The 26,675-nt window shown below is 41.3% G+C and overlaps 1 protein-coding gene across 3 annotated transcripts in view; it reads right to left on the reverse strand.

Moving 5' to 3' along the window:
* Window positions 1-26,675, reverse strand: part of GRB10 (growth factor receptor bound protein 10) — a 147,029-nt gene that overhangs the window by 109,841 nt on the left and 10,513 nt on the right. For 2 of the 3 annotated variants that reach the window (XM_042868983.1, XM_042868981.1), the window contains exon 1: window positions 26,557-26,627. The exons of the other annotated variant lie outside the window; for it this stretch is intronic. The gene's annotated coding sequence lies outside the window, so the exon portion shown is untranslated. Of the gene's footprint in view, window positions 1-26,556; window positions 26,628-26,675 lie in introns of those variants that run through there. 3 annotated transcript variants of the gene reach the window in all.

Raw genomic sequence — 26,675 nt, forward strand, 5'->3', positions numbered from 1 at the left:
CTGAAATTTTCACGTGGGTCAAAATATTTCTCTTGGATTTAACTACGCCAGAAAAGCATCAATGCAGAGCAAGGATGTTAGAAAGGTTTTTCATTTTGATGATTTACAGCACTTACTAATAACAGTTAACACAACACTCAGCTTAAGTGTACATGTGTCACTCACTGTTCTCTTTGTACAAGTTCTCTTTTTTTTTTTTTTTTGGAGAGTTATTAACTAGGATTATCAGAAGCTTATATTTAGACAGCGAGGCTCGTGTTTTTAGAGCAAATCAGTTGACTGAGGCTTTTACAGTTATCTATAATTTATGTTAGTGAATAAGCACTAGTTTATTTACATTGTCTAATACCATATAAATGGCTGAAGCTGTAGGGCAAGTTTAGACATTCCAATTCAAACAGAGTGCTTCTCACTACGATGGTATCTCTGAGTATCACAAGAGGTACACTTAAGCACAGAGGTTATTCTCGCTATACTCCTCTTTCACTTGGTTAGAATGCTCAGAACAAAGTCTTCCTGCATAATCTCTGCAAAAATTACACACTGTAAGCAGAGATGCATTCCCCAATCTCAACAGCACATTAATTTGTTATCTGAAGAATTTCAGGGTGACATATTCCCAAATATGGTTTATTCTAAAGAAGTCAGCTGTTCAAACAGCCACAAGCCAGCTGAAATGCAGCAAAGGAATAAGTAATAACAGTAACTATTAGCAGTGAACAAGGAAACACATTCTACCTCGCAGAATAGGAATTACCATGGTAGAGCTGGTAAGTGATAACACATTGAAGCTATGAGTAGCTCAACAACATAACTGTGTCCTAGACTACATCAACCCCAAGCAAGCAGATGACTGCTAGCTCAAATGCTATTTGTAAAGAGAACAAGGAGGCAACTCCAGCAAATGTTACGTGGCTCTCAAGATGAACAGAAGATTCAGACTTATTCAAGTGCAAGAAATGCAAAAGATAACCCACCCAAACAAAAGCAACAGGTACATTACCAAGCGATTGGAACACACAAATTGCACTAGCCCAGCTCAGTGGACATAACCATTAGGCTTCATTGAAATGAATGAGTACAGTGAAACACCAGCTGTGCCAGAACACACTCAGCTGCAAAAAGTACTCTCACAGTGTTAAGATACTGATGTCATAGTTACCTCATGTGTATCTTAACACTGCCTTCCCAACAAATCAGAGCAATCTCTTATATCAAAGAGAGCATTTTGTAATCTCAGGTGCATTTGCTGGTAGCATACAACACAAATGCTGCAAATGCATAGGTGATTTACAACCCTGACTACCTGCTGGGAAGCATAACACCACAACAAACGTAATGGTTGTTGGTGCTCTATTCCTGGACACAGGTTGGGAATTTCTCCTTAAAAATAAATAAATAAATAAATACCAGAAAGATAAGAAATGCAAAAGTATTTATTATTCCCTTGATCTTTTCAGCCCTTGAAAAAGTTTCAATCTGATATTTTAAAGGCAAGTATGTTGGTCTACTAACAAAAAATATCTCCCTCGGACAAACAGGTCATCACTTTTCCAACTAAGAAAACACAAAACAGAAAATAAACTTACAGAATAAGTTAATATTTTATAGAAGGGTTAATGTGTTAATGTGCAAAGGAAAGCTGAAGTGTGGCCAGCGGATCACATGTTCCATGTCCATTCATGTACACTTATTGTTATTAACCTGCACCTGCAGAAAGAGAAAGAATATTCCTTCCTTTAATGCTCAAGGTCACGAGGTGACTGAAATCCTAACAAAGACTCTGGAGAGATTCTGTTCTAAGTGTCACAGTTTCCATCAACCTTTTCAAAACGCAGCTTTGGAAAGCACAGGAAAGAAACCTGAAATAATACCACCCAGGCTTTGCAGACTATGTCAACTTAATTAGAATGGTATTTTGGCAGCACCCAAAGATTACATATCGAAGGCTGGGTAGCAGGCCAAATACTTGACTTGACTAGAATATTTTGCCAAGCCACCTACATTAAAAGCTACTTCCCTGTTCTTTCAGGGTGCCATATAGGAAATGTGCTGTTTCAGGTCTTATAAGACTATTTAACAGAGGAACGAAACAGTGAAAGTCACCAGCATCAAAGGCTAACTGGATACGTGTTAAACTAGAAACATGCGTAGTTAACCTTCAAACTATAAAGCTGCTGAAGGGGAACATTTGTTCTCAGAGGGCGTAAGCTCCAAATGTGGTGAAAATACCTTCTGTAATTTCTTACTCTACATACCAATGTATTTTAACCCTCAGAACACTTCTACCCCAAGCTTGGAACCCATGCCCAGGACCCACCCACATTCTTCCATTCCCAGTGTTATCCATTTGGTACTGGAAGTAGTGAGCCATGTTGCTCACTCAAGTAAACCTATGTCCAGAACTGATTATATCTCTACTACAGGATAAGAAAAAAAACTGTTAAAACCCAGTGCTGCTTGAAGAGATGGCTTCATATAACTTCCTGCTTTAGACAAATACCTGCCAGAGGTTTTCATGTTGCTTTCTCATTAGAAGATACACATTTTCTTTACCTAAAGCTCTGCTACTTACGGATCTCACAGAGATCCCTTCCTTGTAGTATCTTTTCTCCTTCGCTTGAGCTGTAGTACCAGTACCTGATAGTCTGTTCACTTTATAGTTTTGTTGGTCTTAGGCAAATTCTGCTATGGTTTAGATGCCATCACACATTTGTTTTCTGCAACATCTTGCCTATGCCTCTTCTAGTTCAGGAACTCATGCGAGTCAACAGCATTTTCATGAGAACTGTCTCATTTAACTAAACGTTAATCTCTTCATTAAGCAAAACAAGACAAAAAATGCTTCCCTACTTCAGAACACAAGAGAGATGCAGCACTGAAGCTGGATGTCGCTCAGAAGCAAGGCTTGAGGAAGCTACCTCATAGGGAAAAAGTTTTGGGTTTTTTTTGCATGGTGTAGGAGATGCTGTGGTTCCCAGAAAAGCTTCAAGTTGTAAGCTATCCCAGTGCTGTCTCCTGAACTATAGTCCTGCCATCATACACCATTCCTGCTGAAGTGCAACCCTCTGTGTAACAGCATGTTGCCCAATAAAGTATTTTGGTAAATTGCAGTGTGACTACTCAGAATGGTGAGGTTAGTGGCAAGAATAACAAGGATATCATTTTTCCCATAATTGCAAGCAGAAGTACCAGCCAGAAAAAAATCTTACAGCTCAAGAAGTTTAGGGTGGTAAAAAAAACCACTGACAACAGATGGAGAAGTAGAAACACTAAGCAAACAAACATTAAAAAAAAAAAAAGACACACCTGAATTTCAACCAGGGTCTGAGAAATGTGAAAGCATGATTGCTTTCTATCACGCTTTGATGACAGAGCCCTCAATCTTTTGACGCAGGCAAGTGCTCAGCTAGTGAAGCCTTTTAAACTTCTCAGATCTTATGATATATATATATATATATGTATATATATATATGAGATATATAATATATAATATATATTATATATATATTACATATATAATATAATAAAATATAAAATAAAAATATATTAAAATAATATATATGTAAGATATATATATAAAAGATATTATAAAAGATACCTTGGAAAGAGTAGAATTGTTTCCCTTTTGTGCCGTGTGAAAACACAATCCAGGGACTACACTCCTACCACCTGCATGTGAGCATCATTGAGGTTTTCATTCTCTGGTAACGTGGAACAAGACATCTATAGAGGAAATGAACAGCAAAACTAACAAGTGACCCTGTATGGTTAGGTAAATTCAGTATAGGGATTCTTACTCATTAGGAATCTTTTGAGGAGGATATTTCTTTACACTTACATGGCTCCATTTGTATGAATACTTCTGAGTGAAGTTCAGGACATTCTCTTTGTTTTGAGAGTTTCTTTTCTTCATATTTTTTTTTCCTAATACATTAGCAGAGGTCCCACAAGCTTTAGAAATCAGCTACTCACAGTGCAGCCTCAACAACCACCTGTAGAAACAGCCAGCCAGAACAGCTGCAGGTGCTCCCTTGACACCAGATTTCAAGAACAAATGGAAATAAGTTAGTCAGGTGCAGCAAATTGATGTGAAGCCAACCCTGCTTCACATCAAGAAAAAAATCCAGTGAAAGTCGATGGCAGTTTAGGAAAACTCATTTTATTTGATATCAAAAAGGACCAAGGTGTCCATGCAGCCAGCAGCAGGGTCTGAAGTGAAGGGCCAACTACAGAGCAAGGCCACACCACTGCCGCAGGTTCCATTCACCATGTCTGTGCACAATTCCCACTGCTCGGCATCAGCACGCAGCTCTTGGTCAAACCATGGCCTACACAGCTGGTGGTCACTTGCACAGGGATGGCAAGGGAGCAGTTAAAAGCGTGGATTTCACAAGCCCACAGTTACAAAACAGATATGAGCAAGTACTGTGCTGGCAATTACAACTCTAGCTTTATTTTATTTTTTTCCTACCATAAGAGCAGATGTTGCAGTTATTTGAAGGTTTTCACAACCTTAATTGTTGACCTTAATTGTTGTTAATCTTTCCCATGCAGTGGAGACAGAGAGACGCCACCCGTGTTTTCTGAAGAAGATAGTGTCCTACGGCGTATGAGTAATAAAAGACAGCATTGTCTGCTTTCTCCCTCCTGTATGAAATATGAGAGTGTTAAGATTGGCCAGCAGCATGGAAGAGAAGGGACAAATGAGTGACTCAGCGATTTCATTTATTTTCTGCAGGACACATCTGCTGCAGAACAGTGCTGCGACACCGAGGCTGCTTTTCCTCTCCCTGCCCTAAGCATGGAAAAGCTTCCGAGCGCCAATGAAGGAAGCGCTGCATTTAGACTTCAAGATGCCTGAAACAGCTGATCCACAGAGCACTCTGCCCACCTCATTGAGCATCACTGAGCTGTAGTATTAAGAAGCAAAGTGTTGAGTTTCACAGTGCAATATTAAGTTTCATAAACAAGTTCTCACACTAGGCAAGAAAGCAACGTTCCAGCCTGTACTTAGGATTGTTGCAACAGATGCACAAAAGTTTTCCTGGTCTTCCCTTGTGCTAATTGGAGGCTTGACAGAGACTTCTTGCTCATCAATGGAAGCTCATCTTCTTGCCACAGACCATGGAGACCGTTTGCTGAGAAGTACATTCCTCCAAATTTGTTCTGCCAAGTGTACTTGAAGATGTTAACTCAGTGTCCCAGTAACCTGAGAACCGCCAACACTGAAGTGGGACGCTGAAGTTCCTAAGTGAAACACAGGATGTACTGATGCTGCAAAACGCACTCCTCCTAGCCTAAGACATAAGCTCCAGAAGTCAGGATGGGGAAGATCAGTTTCATGTTTATGTTTAGCTTCAAACAAATGCCCAGAGTGAACTTGGATACAAGGCCAAACCCAAAGACCAGACTGAAGCGGCATGTGCTGTCTGTTTCAATGCAAAACACAATAAACTAAATCTTTCCTTGCTCTCACCCTACAATTCACCTTATCTGCAAATGTTTTTAAGGTTCTTTAACAGGAAGAAAACAATGAACTAACATCACCTAAGCACTGTTGTTCTGTTTGCTCGCTGAAAGAGAAATAGTATAAAATAAAAGTTGCAAAGTCAAGCTTCAAAAGCTCACCAGGCACCATACATTAGGCAATGGCTGATAAAGGACAGTTTGGGATGTTTTAGAAGACAGAAGTTACTAGAATGGAAGGAATACAGACAATATTTTTGATTGAAAACATCAAACTGCCAAGCTATTAATTACAATTTAAACTTCAGCATACCTCATTTGAGTTGGACATAGCACAGCAGATGGTAAGTTCAGATTCGTTTTCAGAAGCAAGTTTACAATCTAAATCCTTTACAATCTAAAGGAGGACAAAGAGTGAGGTGATAAAGTTGTTGACAAGGTGAGCTATTAAGTCACCTTACCTAGAACATCACCCAAAGCACGGTGGAACAAATTCACGATCCTGAGCAACTGAAAGACTAACTCGGACTTTCCATAAACCAAAGCCAGTGTATAAAAAAAATTAATAACAACCCCATCCTTGAATATCACTGCAATAGCTATCTTAAGGCTTATTTGAAAGCATCAATTTGATGTTCAGAAGACAGACAATACCTCACATGGAAATACAGCATTCAGAATTGAGAAACTGCTGCAAGCAAAGCAGAATCATGACAAGTCATTAAACTCAAGGCACACCCACTTCTCAAAACCTGTGGGCTGTTATGACACCAGAAGAGTAAAATAGAATTAGAAAAAGTACAGAGGAGAGGAATTCCGACAGCAGAAATTAACAGACCCGAATCTTTCAGCTTTGAGGAAAACAAGGAGAAGACAGACATCTAGTCAGTTATCTAGTCAGTTATGAATGACACTCGCACAATGCCCAGAAAATTGACTATTCCCTCTCAAAAGGAAAAGGTAGATAAAAGACCTAACGTGGATAAGGGATCAGAGAAGAAAAAAAAAATCACTTCCATGGGATGATCTGGACATATAAGTATGTTAAAATAATTTAGGCTGAGTACTTGAATCAGCTTGTCAAAAGCTCCTTTTCCCTTCTTTGGAAAAGGAGCCCTGTAACAATTCAATTTTCAAAGAGAGAAACCAAGACAACCAGAAAGGATTTTGAAGCCACCAAATTGGCCCTGAGCACAGACAGCAGCAGAAGGCAGGTTCCTGAGCCACAGGCTCTGCAATTCAAAACATTGCTATCTTCAGCTACCAGCACCAGCGTCCCTCTGCTCAAGGTCGTGTCCTCCCCTAGAGGCTGCAGGATAGAGGGCTACTTACCCCTCTGCTGGGCTCATTAACATAGCACTTCCACAGGTTGTGAGTGACAATGCAAGTTAAGAGCACTAGTTCTTTCTAAAATTAATATTCCTGCTGTGAATGTGGGTGCTAGATACAAACCTCACTGTGATGGTGAAGGAAAACTGGAAGGACAGATACACCGGAGATCAAGAAGCACAGCCTCAGCTCTACCACACTGCATCCTCCAGAAGGTAATGCACCAGTTAACAGATTTGTACCTTCAACAATTTGGCACAGACCTAAAAACTGCAGTTGCTAGGCATCTTCCAAATAGAATTCACTTTTAACAGCAAGTCCTGCTGAGTGCTGCAGTATGCAGAAGGTAGAATACATATAGCTTGTGAGTTGACAAGCACACGCCTAAACACTAGCTCTATACAACACAAAACACAAACTCCTTCACCAGAGTGTCTGTCCCACAATTTCTATAAGAATTTCCTGCACCTAGGATGTGGTGCATCTCAGCATGGATTACAAAAGGTGTCATTTTCATGCTGGGCAATTGACAAAGGCTCTTCCTTTGCGTATCAGGACAGAACAAGAGCAAATCTAAACGCAGGATTTAAAAAAACATGAGACTTTGTACATCAGAATGAACTCCTCCTAAAATCACAAGTTCAATGCTGTACTGAAAGCTGTTAAGAGTCAGCAACTGAACAAGGTCTCAAGCTCCTCTTTCATCAGCTTTTATTTTGAATGAGATGAAAAATAAATCCAAAATAGCATGAGAGTCACAGCACCAAAAGATTCTGGTTTTTTCATGTTCCCAAAATAACATGCTAGAAAGATATCTACAGAAATACCTTTTCGGTGCATTCAGCTTTCATCTCAAGCATCGTCACGATTCTATCCAACGTGGTATTTGCATAAAGCTACATGAAGCACTACCTCATCAGCAGCCACACTCCGACAAGGAGAGAGAACTGGAACCAATGGCTTCAAAGCACCAGAGCATTCACATACCATCTCCCCGTGTACAGAGAAATTCAGATTCCACTAGTTTACCTCACTGACATCTGAGTGATCTAAGAGATGGTGGCAGTAAGCAGCGTCATCAGAGGTAAAGCCATCAGGCAGAAAGTGCTGAAGTGGAAAATCATGCTTTGTTTCAGATGCTTAAAGATGCAAACTGTTTTCACTGTACTTTTTGACCGGGGAAAGTGAGCAGTAGCAGTATGTTTGGGTAACCATACCCTGTTTCCTTTATCTCTCCTAGGCAAATCAGGGAAGGATGTCTTCTTTGGACAAGTGTCTGCTCCTCAGCTCACCTCAGCACTCTACTCATGGGGAAGGACACAGCTTGCTACCTATGGTGAGAGGGCACAGCACAGCCACCATCACCTCCCACACTCAGCCTTCTAGGAATTTCCCAAGTGGCTGCTGCAGGATTAGGAGCCATAATGCTGTCAAACACTACAATATCAAAACCTGAATCAAAGTACGCAGTCTCTCTTAAGAGGAGGATTTTTCTTTTTATTTTTAAATGTCTGGAAAGGCATCTGAGAAACACCATCAGGAAGCAAGGTCAGAACTGGCAGCTCTGCAAGCAAGACAGTAGGTCTTACTTTCACGTTGTACTCTGCCTACTACTTTAGATTACTGATTGCAGAGCAACAAGTTATTCTCTCCCTAATTGGGTCCCAGTCTAAAATAGCCCTGTTATTTTTAGTACAGTACTTAAGTATCTAACCGTGGCCTGTACTGCAAAAGCTGGCATGTGTCCCTGGCCATACCAGAAATTCCAATATTAAACAAGAACACACATGCCACATATCTAGGCCGATTTTTGTTCTTCTTTGTTGTCTTTAGTGGGAGACTTTAAAGACATTAAATGCTAACAGCAGGCCAAAAATGGCACAGGCATATTTGCTAATGTTGCATTTAAAGCCTCTCTACCAGCTACTGTGTGACAGGGGAATCAACACAGCAAGAAGAGAGCACAGGGCAGGGTGGCAGTGGTGGAGAGTTCTATAGCACCGATTAGTTAAAGAAAAGACAGTCAACTTACAAGATAAGGCTTAGGTAGAAGAGAATGGGAGTATTTCACTCAGCTTTGCTTACTACAAGTCTCACAAGTTCTGTGCCACTAGAGAAGAGAAAGTCTAACTGGAGCCTGTAACTCATCGCTCCCCTGCTCCCTTTCATGCTGCACATACACACTGATAAATTTAAACTACTGTTTAAACACATATACACACACACAGGATTATGTAAGCCATGTCTGACAAACAACACACTACTGCAAAAGAAACAAGAGAAGATCAAAGCAAGACTTTAGCATTTCCAAGTCAGCCTTCCCACCTTCCATCAGAGGAGTGACCACTGTCCTGCAACACACCAATTCCAACATTTGAAAACTAGAACAGGATCAGAAGCATCATCAAGCAGTTCTAATAAGGTCTGTCTGCCTCGCGAGATTACTTCCTCTTACCATGCACTGTCATCGTGAACACGTTTTTGTTAGACTAGGAAGAACAGCTTTCTAAAAGGAATTTATTCTGCCCTTTTATCATACGTTTTGGAGAAAGGAAGTCAACTCCCTGGAACAGCTTTCAAGAGAAGATTCTAACCTGAAAGGAGACTGCCAGCCAACAAAAATTTGTTAGTGTCTATTACTACTAGACCATCTGTTCTCGAAACTGTATGTTCCTTTTCAGAAGGAACAGTTTTGTGAACAGTTTTATCATTGTTCTTTGTTTCCACTCCATAAGCATCCCCTTACCCAACATGTTTCTAGATCTGGTTATGACACATGGCCAAAACTGTAGTTTATCTAGTCATCTGGGAGTATATTGATATAGTTAAGTGCTTTTTAAACAATCATAGTCTCAGACAGCAGAAGAAGCACCACACAAAACCTCACAGAGCTTATGAATTATAACTGAGCTGACTGGAACATCAACTAAATAATGTACTCAAACTCAAATTTGACAAAACTAGCTAACATGAAGATTCAACCTTTAAATGGTTAATGAGCAAACACCAAAAAGGGCTGATTTTGGATGAAGGACTTTGCCTTTGTGTTTTAAGACCATCTTCTACTATTCTCTCTCTTATCTCCAGTTTAATTGGCTTCCAGTTAATCCTCAAGTCCAGTATGTTTAAGTTTTAATACTACCTACATATAACCAAAAACAGTAACAGTTGTTTCTTCCTCCCCACCAGCTACGCACATCATGCATAGTCCCTTCACCTGCATTATAACACAGCACTGAAAAGATTACTGAAATTCTTGCAAACAGTGGAAGTGAAAACAAGATGCAATAACAAGTAATTAAATAAAAAACCTCATTCTATAATTCTACAGCAATAAACTAGTGATCAAGAAAAAGAACAGTTCACTCACTTTGTCAGAAAAAGCTGCAGGAAACAAGATGGCCAAAACAAACAAACAAAAAAAAACCCTAAAAATCTAATACCAATAAAAAGGAAGAATAAGATAAAAATATCACAGATCAGACACCACTAAGGTGAACATATTCTCTCAAATTATCTGGTTTTGATTGATTCATGAACATACTTATCAGTCAGAGCTTCTGTTAAAAATTCAAGCCATTAGTAAACATTTTTCAGAATCCATAGAGGGCTGATGAAGTAACAGAGGCTGGAAAAGAGCAAACAGCAATGTCTTAAAGTGAGAGGGGAAAGGAGTGGAAAGAACCTAAAGAATGATAATTGTGTCTTATTTGCACTTGGATTGTTGTTAAATCTGTTAGCACTGAGAAGAAAATAAGAGATCAGAATAAAAAAACCTGATTGTTTATGGATAACCCAGGTCAAACAAACTCAACTTCCAACTCCAGAAAAACACAGCAGCAGTGAATACAGAATCCTGAAATTAGCAAAACCACGTCAAAAGATTCAACCCACATCCTTACAAAAATTAGGAAAGCTTTGTCCTACAGCAGACAATGAAAACAACCATCTTATGGTAGACTGAAAAGTGATTGGCAACTGAACTTATTTGCTCGCAGTAAAAAAAAAAACAAAAAAAAAAACCTGAAAAGTTTTAAAAAACCTGAAAAGTCTTAAAAAACAAAACAAAAAAAAAAAAAAAAAAAAACACACAACTATGATACACTAAATAACTGCTGCAGAGATCTACCTAAAGATCTCCACTTCTATTCTAACAGAGACGCTTCAGGTAATGAAGGAAAAAATGAACTGTAAGACTTAGGAAAGCTGCTAACTTGGACAAACGTGTCAGCTTGCTGGAAGACTGAACTGAAAGTAAATTTTACAAACTAGAAAAATCTCTGTTATGGAAAAGGCAAAATACCATATAAGAGTGTATAGGGAACATATGTGAGAATCAAGAAGTAGCAGTTCTGTTCTACTCATAGCTGATAAAGCTTCCAGCATGATGCTGTATCCAGTTTTCAGCAAATTTCAAAAAAGATCAATTGGAAAGAACCCAAGCAAAAGCAATAGGAACATCACGGAATTAGAAAAACATGACATCTGGGAGGGAAAGAAAAAAAAGATCTGGAATAAAAAAAAAAACCAGAATGAACTGGAGTTCAGCCAAACAAAGAGAAAGTAAGGGTCACAACAATATCCTTCATATATATAAGCCTGCTGCAAAGAAAGAGGAAAGAGTTCTCCATGCCCACAACCTTCAGAACATGAAACATAAGTTTAAAAATCAACAAAGAAGATTTAGGAAAACATCACTGGGTGGAGTGGCAGGGAGGGTGTGGTGTGAGGGCACTGAAGAAAGAGGAAAGAAAAACACCAAATCAAAATTGCTGAAAGGAAAAAAACAATGAGTCAACAAACAGACTGACTGGAGAGTACATGGAGTCTCCCCATCAATGTTACTAAACTTCTGACAAAAAAAAGTAACTACTTTTTATACCTCAGCTTTTCATTGCCTAGTTGACCTCTCTAAGCACTCCAGATCTAGGACTGGGCCGCAAAGAAATAAAGCTTAAAACCAATGTGTTGCAATGAGAAGGTCAATGAGACACATGCTGGCTGTAACTTCCTGAGCTGAAATAATTTCAGAGAAAGATAACCTGTTACAAACTCTGTTAAAAAAAACCTCTGTTTCTTTTAAAAAAACATCTAACCAATGCACTTGCCTCTTGATACAGGATCCAACTATTTCCCAACACTACAAACCAACCAGAAATTAACAACAAAGAAACACGTGGCCAATGCCCTGCAGAGAACAGCGCACAGAGAACTTTTCTGGAGGACAAAGAAAAGAAGGGCCGCTTTGAGTCCACTGTCCTGAACATTTTTATGTGCTTAGCCATAGCCTACGAGCTGCTGATCAAAATCACAAGGCTTCACTGCCTGTCAGGTTTTTGACAGGTACAAAGAGCGATGAAAGTTCTTCCAAAGGAATGTGGAAGAGACTCATCTACATATGGCTGCTCCAGCACAATTAAGTGAAGTTAATTCTGTAAGATACAACCCTATCACACTGCAGCTTGGAATCAACACTAGGTACCAAGAGTGTCTGAAAGTTATTAAAAGAAGAAGAAATACATCTCAGTCCCTTGAGTATTTTTAGCTCATAAACTAAGCAATGAGATGTACCCACCAGCAGACACCAAACCTCATCTACATTTGTTCTGTGTAAAACCCTGGGGAATATTTACAAGGGTGGGGAAAAAAAAAACAAAAACACCACCACCACCAAACAACTCTCACTAGACACAGATGCAAACATTTTCATCTTACTCAACTCATTTTCTCTCCCAAACTCACCTTCACATACACAGCAGTTTGGCTTCCACCACTTACATCAACTGAAGTAGCCTGGGATGTGCATTTTACAAATCTCACAAATCCTCTGCTCCTGGGTGCAACACTGAGCTTGGATTTTAGCCGTGCAACTGAAAGGTATTTAAAGGAAGCCACAAAGGCTTAAGAGTGGCTTTCACATTGCATCTGCTTTATAACACACAGTGTCAAAAAATATTTATCTGTCATCTTTTTGTGAGTATACCAGAGCAACATGCTGATTCAGGGAGAAATATTTATAAGGCTGTTTCATGCAGTTTTTCTTAAATCTATCAACTAGACCTAACCATTTCTTGATTTAAGAAATAGGAATTTATGTAAATATCACAGCAACATCAAGGAGAATCTGTGAGTTAAGATCAGGTTTCTATGCTTGGGAGGGGCTCACTGTGGATTTACCAGATTAGCAGTGGTGCCCTTCCCTCACTATCAGGAATGACTTTCCACTCCCTGCTTTGCATCTTCACAACTGCAGATACTGGGATGGTTGGAGTAGTAGGCTGACAGTCCACAAAGGCAAATTACCAGTCCTTCCTAAAGAACGACAAAGCTGGAGGGAAAGAAAAACAAATAAAAATAGGCGTAGATGTTTTAAGTCAAGATAGCTGAGCAATCATTACCATTTCATAGCATTTAGAGGTACTATCATTTGCATTCAAGCCAGAAGTATTTTTGCTTAGCCACCTCACTGTGTGATAAACCCTGAGATTCTCAGCTGTCCAAGTTGCCACCAGACCACAACATGGCAAATAAACATCTACTCAAAAAATGACAATTGTGGTTTAGAGTAACACTGAAGTCAGGCCAAATTTTAGATGTGCAATAGCTACCTGTATCCCACGTGGGATGTTTATCACACATTGCGGTATAAATACTCAGTTCTCTCCTGCTTTTTTTCCCCTTCTTCCTAACATTTCCTCCACATTTGAAAAGGCAATCATCACACAAAATTTAATTTCCATAAACTGGGATTTAGAAACCAATACAGAGCAAAGTAGTGATCACGCAGGCAAAACACTGCCCCTAGAAACAGAGGTTCAAGAGGGGCTCCAAAAAGCAGTACTTTCACTCTGAAGAGAGCAGATCTCAGCACTGTCAGAACCACAACTTGGCCACCCCATGGGCTAAGACTGCTCCCCATCCCAGCTCACATCTTCCACACCCTCCTCACCTGAAGGATAGGTCAGAAACTTGCTTTATCATCACACTAGAACTATCTACATAGACCCAGAAAGCAATCTGATTCCTTCTTCTCTCACATTGCTGAGAAATGAGGGCACTGGAAAAGTCAAGCCAATGAACAAGTTCAAAGCTACATCAATATTGCCTTCTTCACATCTTCCTTCATCCGCACTGACACACATGACCAGAGAGGTCGCTTAGAAAAAAGGAAATCAAATCTTCAAAAGCAGACTAGAGTAGCACTTATTTCTTCTTTTACAGCAAGAACAACTGTTAAGGAAAAGAAATATTTTTAGTTGATGCTTATTTGCACTCAAAAATTGGTTTTCCAGGAGTGTCATTTTATGCTACATTGGTACTTGGTGGAATAAGTTACCTGGTTATATCAGTACTTTTAAATGATCCCAGAAAACAGTGGGAAGAATAAACTGAAGCTCTCTCCTCCAAACCCCTCAAACTTCATGTGTAGCTGCAGCAGCAACAAGCTTCCAAGGTATCACAGAACCTGAAGAAACCATGGCCTTATTAAAACCACATCCTTGATACCAACGGACACAGACAAGTCCTGTGCATGCAACATTACTGAAAGGCTTCCATATGAGATCCCAACAGTATCAATGATGCATTCCATGAGAGAAGGATGCAGATTGTTTAAAGGAATTATGAAGGAGACAGGCCCACTTCCTGCTAAAGAGCATAATACTGGTGGAATGCATACTCTACTTACTAATACATTTCAATTGAAGACATGACAATGATACACTAATCCTTACTTGCAGAAGGATGCTTAACACCTATGAGAAGCAAATATATTCTTCCTTTCACTTTTCCCTGTGTTCTCACTTCCCACACATTGTGAACTGCCAGCTTTATCTAGACACCAGTTGCAAGACCTGTAACAAACTTCACCGCACCACAAAACTACTTTAATATTCATTAAAGATCCCCTATGAGCAAGTCTCCAACACCCATAAGGTATTCCAGAAGCTGTGTGCAGATGTTTTCTGCATATAGAACCTGTACTCTCTGTGATACAACCTTGGTTTGACCTAGTGTCAGCATAGCACACTAACACAGTGCAAAGCACAAGGGCTGAACTCATCTTACCCGAATATCATTTATTTTAAAGCATACCTCTAGCCTTTTCTAGACAGCTTGAACTTGCCCTGATTCAGTGAAAAATACCAGTGATTAGTTCCATTTCACCTTTAGGAGAGCCTGCTGAGGAAAGATTACTAATCTTTCAGGCATTTATTCTTAGAAGTCCTCTTAGGTACTTCCTCCACAACACTGTTGCTTACCACCAACCCCAGCTTGCAGCAGTTAGTCATCACTGGGGACTTCCACCAGCTCTCCTGACGCAGATATACATATACTCCTCCCAACCCTGGACCTCAAGAGAGAAAGGGAGTATTTGGATAGCAGGAAGGAAGACAGCACAGCCATAAGGCTGCTCAATGCAAGGCTGGAGGTATTGCTGAAGAGCTGCACGGAGATGGCCCTGGTTGAAGAATAGAAGGGGGACCAGAAGGAACCATTTGGGAACTTCTGTTCTGTACCTTCAGCAAACTAGGATCTATAAGAGTTTGAAAGCTCCTTAGTCAAAGTATACATTTCTTTGTGTACACACAATTAAGACTCAGAACTAGAGGATGCCTGCATACTTGTAAGAAGAAGTGAAGAACAGCTACTGGATGAAAGCACTGCTGCCCACATAGCACAGTGATTTAGGGCTCAAATACAGGTTTAGGCAAAAATTCACTCTGACCACACAGCTTTAACGTAGATTTGTATTCAAACACTGACTTTAGACAAGCCACAGTCAAAAGAAAAAAGTCCCCATGGATGCTTCTGTCTGGTTAAGTCCTCCCTGAATCACTGCCAAAGCCATTATAGATGGCTGAAGTCAAGCAGACAAGTCTGCTAGATCTCTGCTGAGAAGACGAAGAAGCCTGGCTGAACTACACAACCATGTTAGCATGCCCATAACATTACTTCTGTCGTTCATTACTTCCTTCATTCCAACAGCCCTAAATCCAAATACTACTATAAACGGGGACTGAAGCATTTACAGCAAATGTTGCTTATAAATTTGACCTTTATTCAGTAGCTGCTAAGCTATGGTACAGAGCACTCAAAAGATGGAACAGTAAGACTATTTAATATATATTTTTTCCAAATGACTTTTCAAAAAAGACAGAACATTATTTTAGACCAAGGCAGACCCCTGTAAAGAAGGCCCAGGATAGATCTCTTCCTCAGAGCATTTGAAAGTTCACATGCTACAGAGTTGGTATCTAGCCAGAAAGTCTGAGCTAGTCATGTAGCTCATTTTTAGCATTAGAATTACAGAAAAAATGCTAATGGTGAATGTTTCTGAAGAGAAACAGCATTCACTACTGTGTAATCAAGAACCTAAGAACTCAAGAAACCAAATTTCAGCTCTTCACAAGTCCTGGCCAGTAAAACAAGTAAAGCCATGATCTGTCGTGCAACCCCAAAAATGATTCCACATTTCCAAGGTAACCAAAGACAATTCTTCATTTTTACCACAGGCAAGGATAGTAACTGAAATTACTAAGCAGCATCTTATTTTGCTGTTTCTTTGCTTCCCCACCTCCCACCTCAGGTTAAAGAATATAAGGTTTAGCAAGGCTGAGAAATTTGCAGCTCTATCAAATGCAGCCCCTCAAGATTCACAGGAGTTTGAGTGAGACCTGCTCAACAGAAACCAGTATCATTTCCCAGTAGACACAACAGCAGTCATCCCTAATGCCTTTTATTTTTTTTTTCCCTGCTGTAGAGATCACTTTTCAGAGCTGAGCAGAAATCTTGGGCCTGTGAGACTCAAAAAAAAAAAAAAAAAAAGTTAAGATGTTCCAGGAATAAACATTTTGACCCATGACTGGCCTGAAACAAGCGTGTTTTATCATAACGGGCAAGTGAATCCAATCTCCGTTTTCCCCCGTAGCACTGAGGTAAGTATGAACATCTATTACACTCAGTATTTCTTGTTACATGAATAATGATGGATTTATTACCAGTTACTTCCTTGGTGTTTCTGGCTTATGGCGATCGTATCATAAGATACAGCTACACACTACTTGCATAATCACCTGAAACTGCAGATGTACTATTTGTGTTCTTCAAATGCTATAGAAACATTTGTGCTACGGCTGAGTTGCTCAATCAAAAAATCCCCACCTCACACTGACACATTCTGCATTCATTTTAAGAAAACAACCAAATGACGTGCATCTAAAAAAGACTGAAATTGAGACACCATCACTCAGGTTCACATTTCAGGGTAGTATGCAGATCAGATACATAAGACAAACTCAAGTTCATCTCTCCAAATCCATACACACACTGCAAAAACTAAATACATAAATAAAAATTCCCTTCCACAGCTAACCCTTGCAAATTCAGCCAGCCACTGGAAATGCTACGCAAAGCCAGATCTAACCAGCAGCTTGTTTGCCTGCACAGCTCTGTAACATGTTTGGAAATTTGTAGGAATAAAAACTTACACTGGGGCTTCATGAAAAAAAAATAAATAAATAAAAATAAAAAAATAAAATCCAGCAGGCTTCCCTGGCTGAGCTGGCCCAGCAGTTTGCTATCACTGAAAGAAAACAAGATCCAATCTTCTTTTTGCCGTATCTTCCCTATCCTTTTCCTGCAAGGGCATGTCTCTTTGGCTGTCCCACTGCATGCTTCCCAGAGATGATCCCATTCTCTAATCCAGAAAGAAACCAATTCATGAGAAAACAAGCATGCAGAGCAGCTCTATGCCTTGTTACAGCCAGCACTGAGCACATATAGCAAATGAGCAAGATGGCATAAGATAAGAGACATTCTGGGAAAACGACATCATCTTTCAGCAGCAGTGAGCTCCTTGCATTGCTCACACCTTTTGCCTCTTTTTCACAAAAGCTTATTCAATCTTTTCACATCTGCAGACTTTTCATAACAGAATTCAGTATTTCAGCATTAGAAAAAAAAAAAAAGTGACTTGTGTCACTTCTGGCTATATGCTACCTGACTCCTTGACAATGTACTGAGAGCTGCCAAATTGACCTGATGAGTTACTCCCATGATCTACGAAAGTACCACCTTGGCTTGCCTGAATTTCAAATGACGTGGGGAGGAAATCTTGTAAGGAAGAGTTGGACTACTATACATTAAGAGGACAAGAAGTACTCAGAAAAGAGTACCAGCAAACTTAAAGTAGGAAGGATCATTGCAGCACAGAACCCTTCCTTCAATCTGTTTTCTCAGTGTCACCCACAAAACCTTTTTCTACTGCTGAGAAGAGTTGGACCACACAAATCACATGCTTACTAAAACTGGCTAAGACTAGCAAACCATCTTGTCATTCTCTACCTACGACAGTATCAGTAGGACTGTTTTCCAAAGAAGAGGTGAGGAGAAGGTTACCTGACTGTAATTCAACCAAGTGTTATCATACACCTGCCATTCACAGCATCAGCTGGGGATCCTTTGATTCTCCATGTGTTAACAGCCTAATCCTCCTCACTAGCAAGAAACTCCAGAGAGATTTTTCCTGACCTTTTCAGCGTCAGCACTGGAACAGCAAATGCATATGAAATAAAAAAAACAAGCCCTAGCACACACTGAAGATAGCATTTGCACTCCTACAGCTCATCTCATAGCCTCCTTGTTCGATTCTCCCAAAGTCTTTTTGAAAATAAAACCAATGCCTCCTCCAAAGCCTTTTAGATGTTAAATGTCACGGCTGCGGGTAATGCTACAATATTCTACCAGTCAAGAATTTCAAAAGCCATCAGCTTATGGAAATCAAATATAATCTGTGACATTATATTTTGATCAGTCTTAGAGCATAGTAATGAGCTATTTTGATCTCTTTCTCCTTGCAGAGCCTTCACTAAGAGTTATCACTTAAAAACAAGAAATGAAGCTACAGTTCTAGCAGCAAGGAAAAAAAAAAAAAAAAAAAAGACAAAAGCCAACTTTTCCACCTCAACTTTTTGGAGTTCAGAATCCACAAGACAAAACACTTTATCACAATGGAAAAAAAAAAAACAAAACCACAGACTTCAAGTTGATGAGCTCTTTCATAGATTGTTAAAAATACATAAATATGTGCCTAAAGCATAGATCCTGGTAGTGAATCTGCCTCTAGGGTAAAATTTAATGGCAAGCAGTAGTCTGTCCTCAAAATTACACTGCACAGATGCTTTTCTCTTGAAAACTGTTTACTACACTCCTTGCGGTGACCAAGCACAGTAACTTGAACGTAACAGTTGAAATGAGGCAAGAAAAAATAAAGCAATCTGACCCACCAAGAAAGCGTTTGCTGGCACTTGAGCCATTGCTCTGTGAAATATCAAGGCTTGAATTCTGACATAATCCCCTGACATCTTGGGTGATGTCAGCACAAGCAGCTATTAGAATGAAGAATGATCACCCACAAGACATTAATTCGGGAAGAATCAATGGCCTTGTAATATATATTCCTTCCTTAACATTCTCCTAAATGGACTTTAATACATTTAAGCCAGAAGGGGAAGCAAGACTATAAGAAAGACTTTGGCACGAGACTAAAATATCACAAGCTTCTGAATTTTCAGCTTTCCAGGCTCCCTGAAGTTTGTGCTTTAATAGAATAAGATTTACTTACTACTTTTCAAGGACATTCAGAGCTTTTAACAGCATGCTAAGGAAGGTGAGAAGTCCTTCTCACTTTCTCCTTCCCAAATCCCATTTAAGAGGAAACCTTCTCTGCCTCATAGTTTGGCGTAGATGAACTCAGGAAAGAAGTTAGAAAGAAAGGACCTGTTATCACCTATCTCCCCCCACTCCCCCAAGAAAAATCACACTCATTTTGGCTCTTGAAAGCTTTTCCCTTAGTTCCTTCTAATATATAATATTGTCCTATTATCTTCAGTTAGAATCAAGATCTGGGGAAGTTCACTCTAGAAAGGGATCCAAATCCCTGTTGCCAGTTAGTTCTGAAACCTGAAGCACTCTACAAATATGTGAAGCACATACAGTTATATAGCACAGCGGCAATTCCCTGATCAAGAATATGTTTAAGTGTTGAATATATTAAGCATAACAGAAATATCCACAGTGAATCAGACTCAGGTAACATGACAAGGATTCCCTTCCCCATTGTTTCAGAACTTACAGTAGCATCTGAAGATGACTTAGAATGAAGCTAATCAAAGGAAAAAAAGAGCTTCTGAAAACTCTGTGATACAGACCAAGATGAACTGTAACAAAGCTGCAGCCTCATTATCAAGTCATCAGAAACACACAATTTAGATCCCAGGCATTAAAAGAAGTCTCCAAGCATTCATCAAGTCTTCATTCCCACCATGACAATTCTACAAACTTAAGAGATTCTTCCTGTCTATTGATTTTCTCACCAGGGATACATAACAGAAGAACAATACTGTGTCATGAACTACTATCCACCCTTATTTATCTGCAGCCTTCAGCATCCACAGGCTCTGCTTCATAGCAACCACTTGTTTTCTCCCATTTATCTGTTGACATAAACTCTGCAGCAGTTAAGTCTGAAGGAAGCGTAAGAACTACACTCTGAACTAATGCAGAAACCCCTACTGCCACTCAGCAGAAGAGCTCCCTCCCACTCCACTGTAAGTTTATTCAAACTGGATGGTATGGCATTTCCTCTACGGTCTGCCTGCCAGGAAAGTCATTTCCTATTTTCGTCCCGTTGAGACCTAATAGAAGCTGGCATTGGTCAAGGCTAGGAAGAATCAGAGGCCGGTTTGCTAGTGGTTTAACTAAACATGTGCTTATAATTACTCCAATCATCACGACCTGCATGCGTACAACTGCCTTTTTGAAATTTGCCCACGTTCAAAGCTGAAGCCAACTCACTAAGAAATTGATTATTTGAAATATCAGCACTATTTCAGCAACCGTACAATAGTTAATAACCTAATCATTAACATAACTGTTGGGCATTAAGATCAACATATCTGCTCTGTTTACTGCTGTTGGCCTACAGACAACAGCTTAGCAGCAGGAGGGTTAGATAATGGGAAAAGCTCTCACAGTCTTCTACTGGAGCCCAGCAAAAGAACACAACAGAAATAGGACAATGCTTTTCTTTCTTACATACTCTAGAATACTGGTCCATAAGAACAGAACAGACAGTCAAAATGTTCCCTGTAAACTTGTTTTAGGCACTCATCACCTCTGTATTCAAAGACCTCAACTATCAATGCAGTTCCAACACACTGAGGATATAATGACTTGCCAAAAGTGATTTAAAGATTCCAAAAGGCTTTGGGAAGGAAGAAGTCTCTCACACTAATTTACATTATTACTCTAAATGGAGGTTTTTATTTTGTATTTGACTTGCTGCTTTCCAAGTGTTGAGTGTTGAAGGAAGTGATGCTTCCCTACTCAGCTCTGGTAAAGCCACATCTAAAGTACTGGGGAAACCAGACCTGTATGCAGCACAAGAGAGACAAAGGACACATCAAACATTCTTCATGTGAATGAAGGCAGAAAAGTCCTGGGTCTATTCAGCCTGGAGAAGAGAAGGCTCAGGGTGGGTCTTACCAAAGCACATAAATACCTCACAGAGGGACTAAAGAGAAAGCTACACTCTTCTCAGCAGAAGCTACTGACAGGACAAGAGGGAAAACAATTTCATGTAAGCTGTTTCCACCTCAACACAAGAAAACACTTCTTTAAAGTGAGGATAATCAAACACTGGAACAGGCTGCCCACAGAACAAAAAGGAAAGTCTCCGTGTGCAGAGCTATTAAAAATCTAACTGAACACAGTTCCAGGCAACCTGCTTCTACTGGGTCCTGCTTGAGCATGAGGGTCAGACTAAATCACATCAAAAGCTCCTCTTTAGCCTCAACAATTCTGGAAAATTAGTTATATTAGTTATGATAGCAGGGCTGGGGGGGAAAGGGCTAGAAAAATCCTTCATATTATTTTAAGTTTGAGAAAGTTCCCCTTCCAGCAGAGAAAATAAGAAACTTGCATCTCACCATGGACACTGATATGAACATACGAACACTGCTATGCAAATATCAAGTTACTTTAAAAGTTCTCTTGGCTTACAGCAGAGTATTAGCATTGAGTTTTGAAAAAAACACATGCGATTCATCTTACCTCTTCTCCACAGTTCATCTTTCCACTCTGAGTCCTTTACTTGCAAAAACCTCAAGAATCCACACAGCCCCCCTTTTCTCCTAATAGAGAGTGACTCACACTGTAGTAAGAATGTCTTCCAACAAGTTCTCAGGTTCACTGATGTCACTGGCTCTTCATCAGTTGAAGCCACAGAGTAGTAGAAAGGATTGGGTAGGAATGGATCTTTAAAGATCAGCTAGTCCAAGACCCTTACCACGAGCAAAGACATTCCAATAGATCAGGATGCTCAAAGCCCCACCCAAAGATCTGATCTTAGGTACTTGCAGTGATGAGGCATCTATGACATTTTCAGGCACTGTCCCATCACCCTCACAGATAGGGAGGGAGTGTCTCATAAGCTTCCTTAAAGTACTGAAAGGCTATGGTAAGATCCGTGAAACTCTGATGGCAAGTTGTGTCAGCAGTGTGCCTTGGCAGCCTAAAGGGCCAACCATACCCTGGGGTGCAGCAAGCCCAGCACAGCCCCTGGGCAAGGGGAGGGGCTGTCCCCTCTGCTCTGTGCTGTGTGGCCTCATCTCCAGCACTGCATAAAGGTTTGGGTGCTACAATATAAGAAAGAAATAGAACTATTAGAGAGTATCCAATGAAGGGTTACAAAGTTGGTGGGCGATCTAGAGCATAAGACATACGAGGAGCAGCTGAGAGCCCTGGATTTGCTCAGCCCACAGCAGAGGAACTGAGGGGAGGCCTCACAGCAGCCTACAGCTCCACATAGGGAGCAGAGGGGCAGCTCAGCAACAGAGCCCAAGGGAATGGCATGGAACCGTGCCAGGGGAAGGCTGGATGTCAGAAACAAGTTCTTCACCAGAGGTGGTCAGGCACTGCAACAAGCCTTTTACAGAGATCAGGAAAAAGAACAGTTCACACCAACACTACTCTAAATTCAGGTTTGGATTTGTAATTCCCATCCTTACAGCTGTGTATATTTGGGCTCTGTGAACTGACCCACCCAAGGAAAGCAAAAAGGGGAATGAGTTCATAGGCAGCACATACATCATAACTCCAAAAGCTGCTACAAACTACAATCACCACCACTTCCAAATGAATGTACTTCTGTGAAAAATGTAGCACCTGCCTCTAACATCAAATATCCACTGGCAAGACAGTGCCCAAGGGGAAAAAAAACAAGTGTGACAGAAAAAGTCTTTGTAAGTATATGCAACCAGACCTTAAAGTCAGGCTGTTCTGGTTACTTCCACCACTGAAGAGTTTAAGTCTGCTTGTAGACAGGATGCATTGCACTGATCAACAATTTCCTTTTATACTGTACTCACAGTGGATTCTGGCTCCTTTGAATAGTTCTCCCCATATCCACAACACAAGAGAGAAGTCATACTGGGCTAGTAGGAAAGCCGTTGTCCAAGAAGATCATCCAATTCAACAGATGGCATGAGAATTGGAAAGACTTGGCAAAGGACAAGTTCAGAAGTGTACAGTTCAGCAAGTATAAAGAAAGCTAGTAATGTGACATCTGTTTACTTGACAATTATTACTTGTTACAATAGCCACTGGTTTGGGAGAACAATGATGGCAAACGACTACTTCGCCATAGCCTAGTTTAGGCTGTAAAGAGCTCCCCTGACCAGCAGGTATAAGCAGGATAAGTAAAGTTCAATGCTCATACAAGGACTGCTTGTCAACCTCATAGTTCCTAAAGAGATCTCAGTTTCACCTTTCAGTTAAAAGATCTCCATTCCTAGATTTCCTTAGGTAAAGAGTGGCAACTGCAGTATCTTGGACGTGTCCAGGAGCAGATCTCAGTTCCAAGAAAAACAATCCTTACTTCTTAGCCTGCTTTCCTACAGAAGGAGGCTTATGCAATCACCCTGTAAACAAGCCATTTGGCAAATTTCATGCAAGCTTGATAGAAGCAGAGGTCTCAGGAGTTACCTTTCCCATTTGAGAAAAGAGCAGGCTTGGTTGATCTATGCAACGAACATGGCCCTTGGACCCTGCACAAGTACATTCAATATATAAGAACCCTTAACAAACACTGCTGACAATAACAGTTTTGTCAGAGCTCATGATGTATTTGACTAAGGAAAAGAATCACGAGACAAACCCAAAGACAAGTGGGCTTCCTCAGTCCTAGCTCTCACAAAATTTTAGGTTTAAAATGAAGAAAAGCACTTCTGTTGCCCACTAACAAAGTTCACAGAGATTTAGAATAAGAAGATCCAGGAACACAGCAAAACTATCATCCCCAATAGTTTTTGCTCGAAATCAACCCCAAACAAATCTTAGGCTTCTACGGTATACCATGCAGAAATTAACAAGGTTTTTTCCCCACATTATTTGCTGTAACCACTGAAATTTGAACCTGACCAAATACTTCAGTGCATCCTAAAAACACACCTCCCTGGTTATCAAAGAGGCACCCATCCATCTCCCACCTCCCAAGTTTCCAACACTATTCTGCCTCTGCAAAAAAAAATCCTTGAGTGTATTTCCCCCACACTCCACCTCCCACAAGAGAGCTCTTTGGTATAAGAAAGAATTCTGCCTACAAACCTGTCCTCATTTCACACATCACTGTAAACCTTTATGCCCATGGCACAGATGGGGATACAACAGCAGGGAGAAAAAAAATGTGACAGCTCTGTCCCATTCCATGCCACACTGTGCAGGATTCCACTCAATTCCATAGCTGTCTGTGTAGGGGTAAGCTGCCCATTCCTTGCTATCTAGAGAGACATCTGATAGTTCAATACTGTCAGAAAACAAGCTCCCAGTACAATACTCTCCTGCTGCTGGCAGAAATGGCACATGACCCAGCTATGCCTTTCCTCTGCCAGCTGGGAACTCCCCACGTCAAAAGAATCCCTTTGCCAAAGAGATCCAGATACTTTTAGCCCATTTATACCCAGAGTGCTGCTGAGAACACAACCAAAGATCTCTAAAACCTTTGTGACAGTTCCTGCTAGAGTCAGAGCCAATTAGGTACTTGCAAGATAGAGAGTTACAAGTGTTTGTTTTATTCACAAAGCACATGGTACAGTCTTAAGCAGAACTTCGGAACAGATTTGCATTTAGGCAGCACTTTTGGACTATACAATAAAAACATATAGAAGTACACTACTGAAATCCAGGTGCGGCCAAATCTAAGGATAAAAGCCAACTCACACAGCAGTAAGGGAGGGGATATTTTGATTAACAAAACCAAGGAAAGACATGAAGTACCACAAGATCTTTAACAGGTAGCCAGGGCAAACAAGACCTACTTTAAGAACAAATAAAGTCCAAGCAAAGAAAATAAATCAGAGTATAACATGGTAAAACGACCACTGTATGAGGTACCAGGGTCCACCGCTCTGTCCATTTACCACTTGGAACAAGGCTACCAAACACCACTCTCCAGGCTTTATTGTTTGCTTTGCTCTGCATAGAATTTTAAAGCGTTCTGGTTCAGAGAAAGCAAGCTCTCAGTATCAGCACGTAACCATGCAAAGCCAGCCAGAGGAGCACAGCTCTTGCTCGGCTCTGCTCTCATGCCTTGCCGTTAGGTGAGCTCTTTGGAGAGAGCAGCATACCGCCAGCCCAACTCCCTCCCAGTGCCTGGATGGCCAGGAAGCACAGCCAGAGCCATCACATCAAGTTTCCAGCCCATTTTCCTTTTCCACGCAGGTTTTCTAATCTCCATATGTTTTTTGTTTGTTTGTTTGTTTTTAAACCTGCCCTCATAACTCACTCCTTTTAATCCCAGGATTAGCCTCGCTGCCCTTCTCCATACCTTTTCTGGTGCTCTAAGTACAATGAGCCTCCGGATGCAGGAATAGATCGAGCTGGAGTATTAGGGCATCACTGCTGTGCACCCCACCACGTCTTTGTTAAAGCGAGGAACTGCTCAGCATCTTTACGGGGCATCATTCTCCATCCCAAAGTAGTGGCTCCCCACATCCCGCCACCTCAGTGCTGGTTGTTCTCCCCCTGCCCTCCTTTTATTCACTCTTTCCTTTCCTACGGAAAAGTAAGCTACGTTCTTGGGGCTGTTTGAGAAAACCCAAGCAGTGCCACTCTGACACTGCAGCAGCACGTATTCCCTCTTCGACACATAGGAACGTGGTGGCAGACCACCACTTCAGATGGAGCAGGGCTGCTGAATCAGCACTTTCCGTCCTGCTGGCAGTACGGAGTTATGCGAGGCTTCAAAGGAGAGCAGGGAAAAAGGGGGGCGGGGGCGCTGGCACTTCAGCAGCACAAGTGGGCAGGAGGATTCTGCACGAGTTCGCCTGCCAAACCCATTAACTGCAAACTGTGCTTACAGAGATGCCACAGCGGCGTTCCCGCAGTTACACGAGGGGAGAGCCGCGTGCTCGGAAGGCTCCAACGGCCCCCCCAGCCGCCGGGCGCCAGCAGCAGGCAGCGCGGCCACGAGTTACCGGGACAGGTCCGCAGCACTCTCCCACGCCGAGGCCGGCTCGGGCCGCTGCCCGCGGGCACGGGGTTCGGGCGAGGGGCGCAGGCGGCCCCAGGAAAAGGAAGTCTGCTCCCCTCCTCCTTCTCCTCCTCCTCCTTCTCCTCCTTCCCCGGCCTCTGCCGCCGAGGAGCCGGCAAAGCCACCCCGCGGCCCCGGCGCCACCCCCGGCTCCCCCCGGCCCTTACCTGCAGGGCTGCCGGCCAGCACCCGCCCGCCCGCGGCCCGCCGAGTTCCGGGGCTCGGAGGAAGGGGTCGCGCGCGGCCGCGGTGGGGATGGAGGGTGGTCTTCGGGGCGGCGGGGCTC

The sequence above is a fragment of the Lagopus leucura genome, unplaced genomic scaffold, assembly GCF_019238085.1.
Source record: "Lagopus leucura isolate 7727_CA_CO unplaced genomic scaffold, USGS_WTPT01 Super-Scaffold_100002, whole genome shotgun sequence".
Lineage (NCBI taxonomy): Eukaryota > Metazoa > Chordata > Aves > Galliformes > Phasianidae > Lagopus > Lagopus leucura.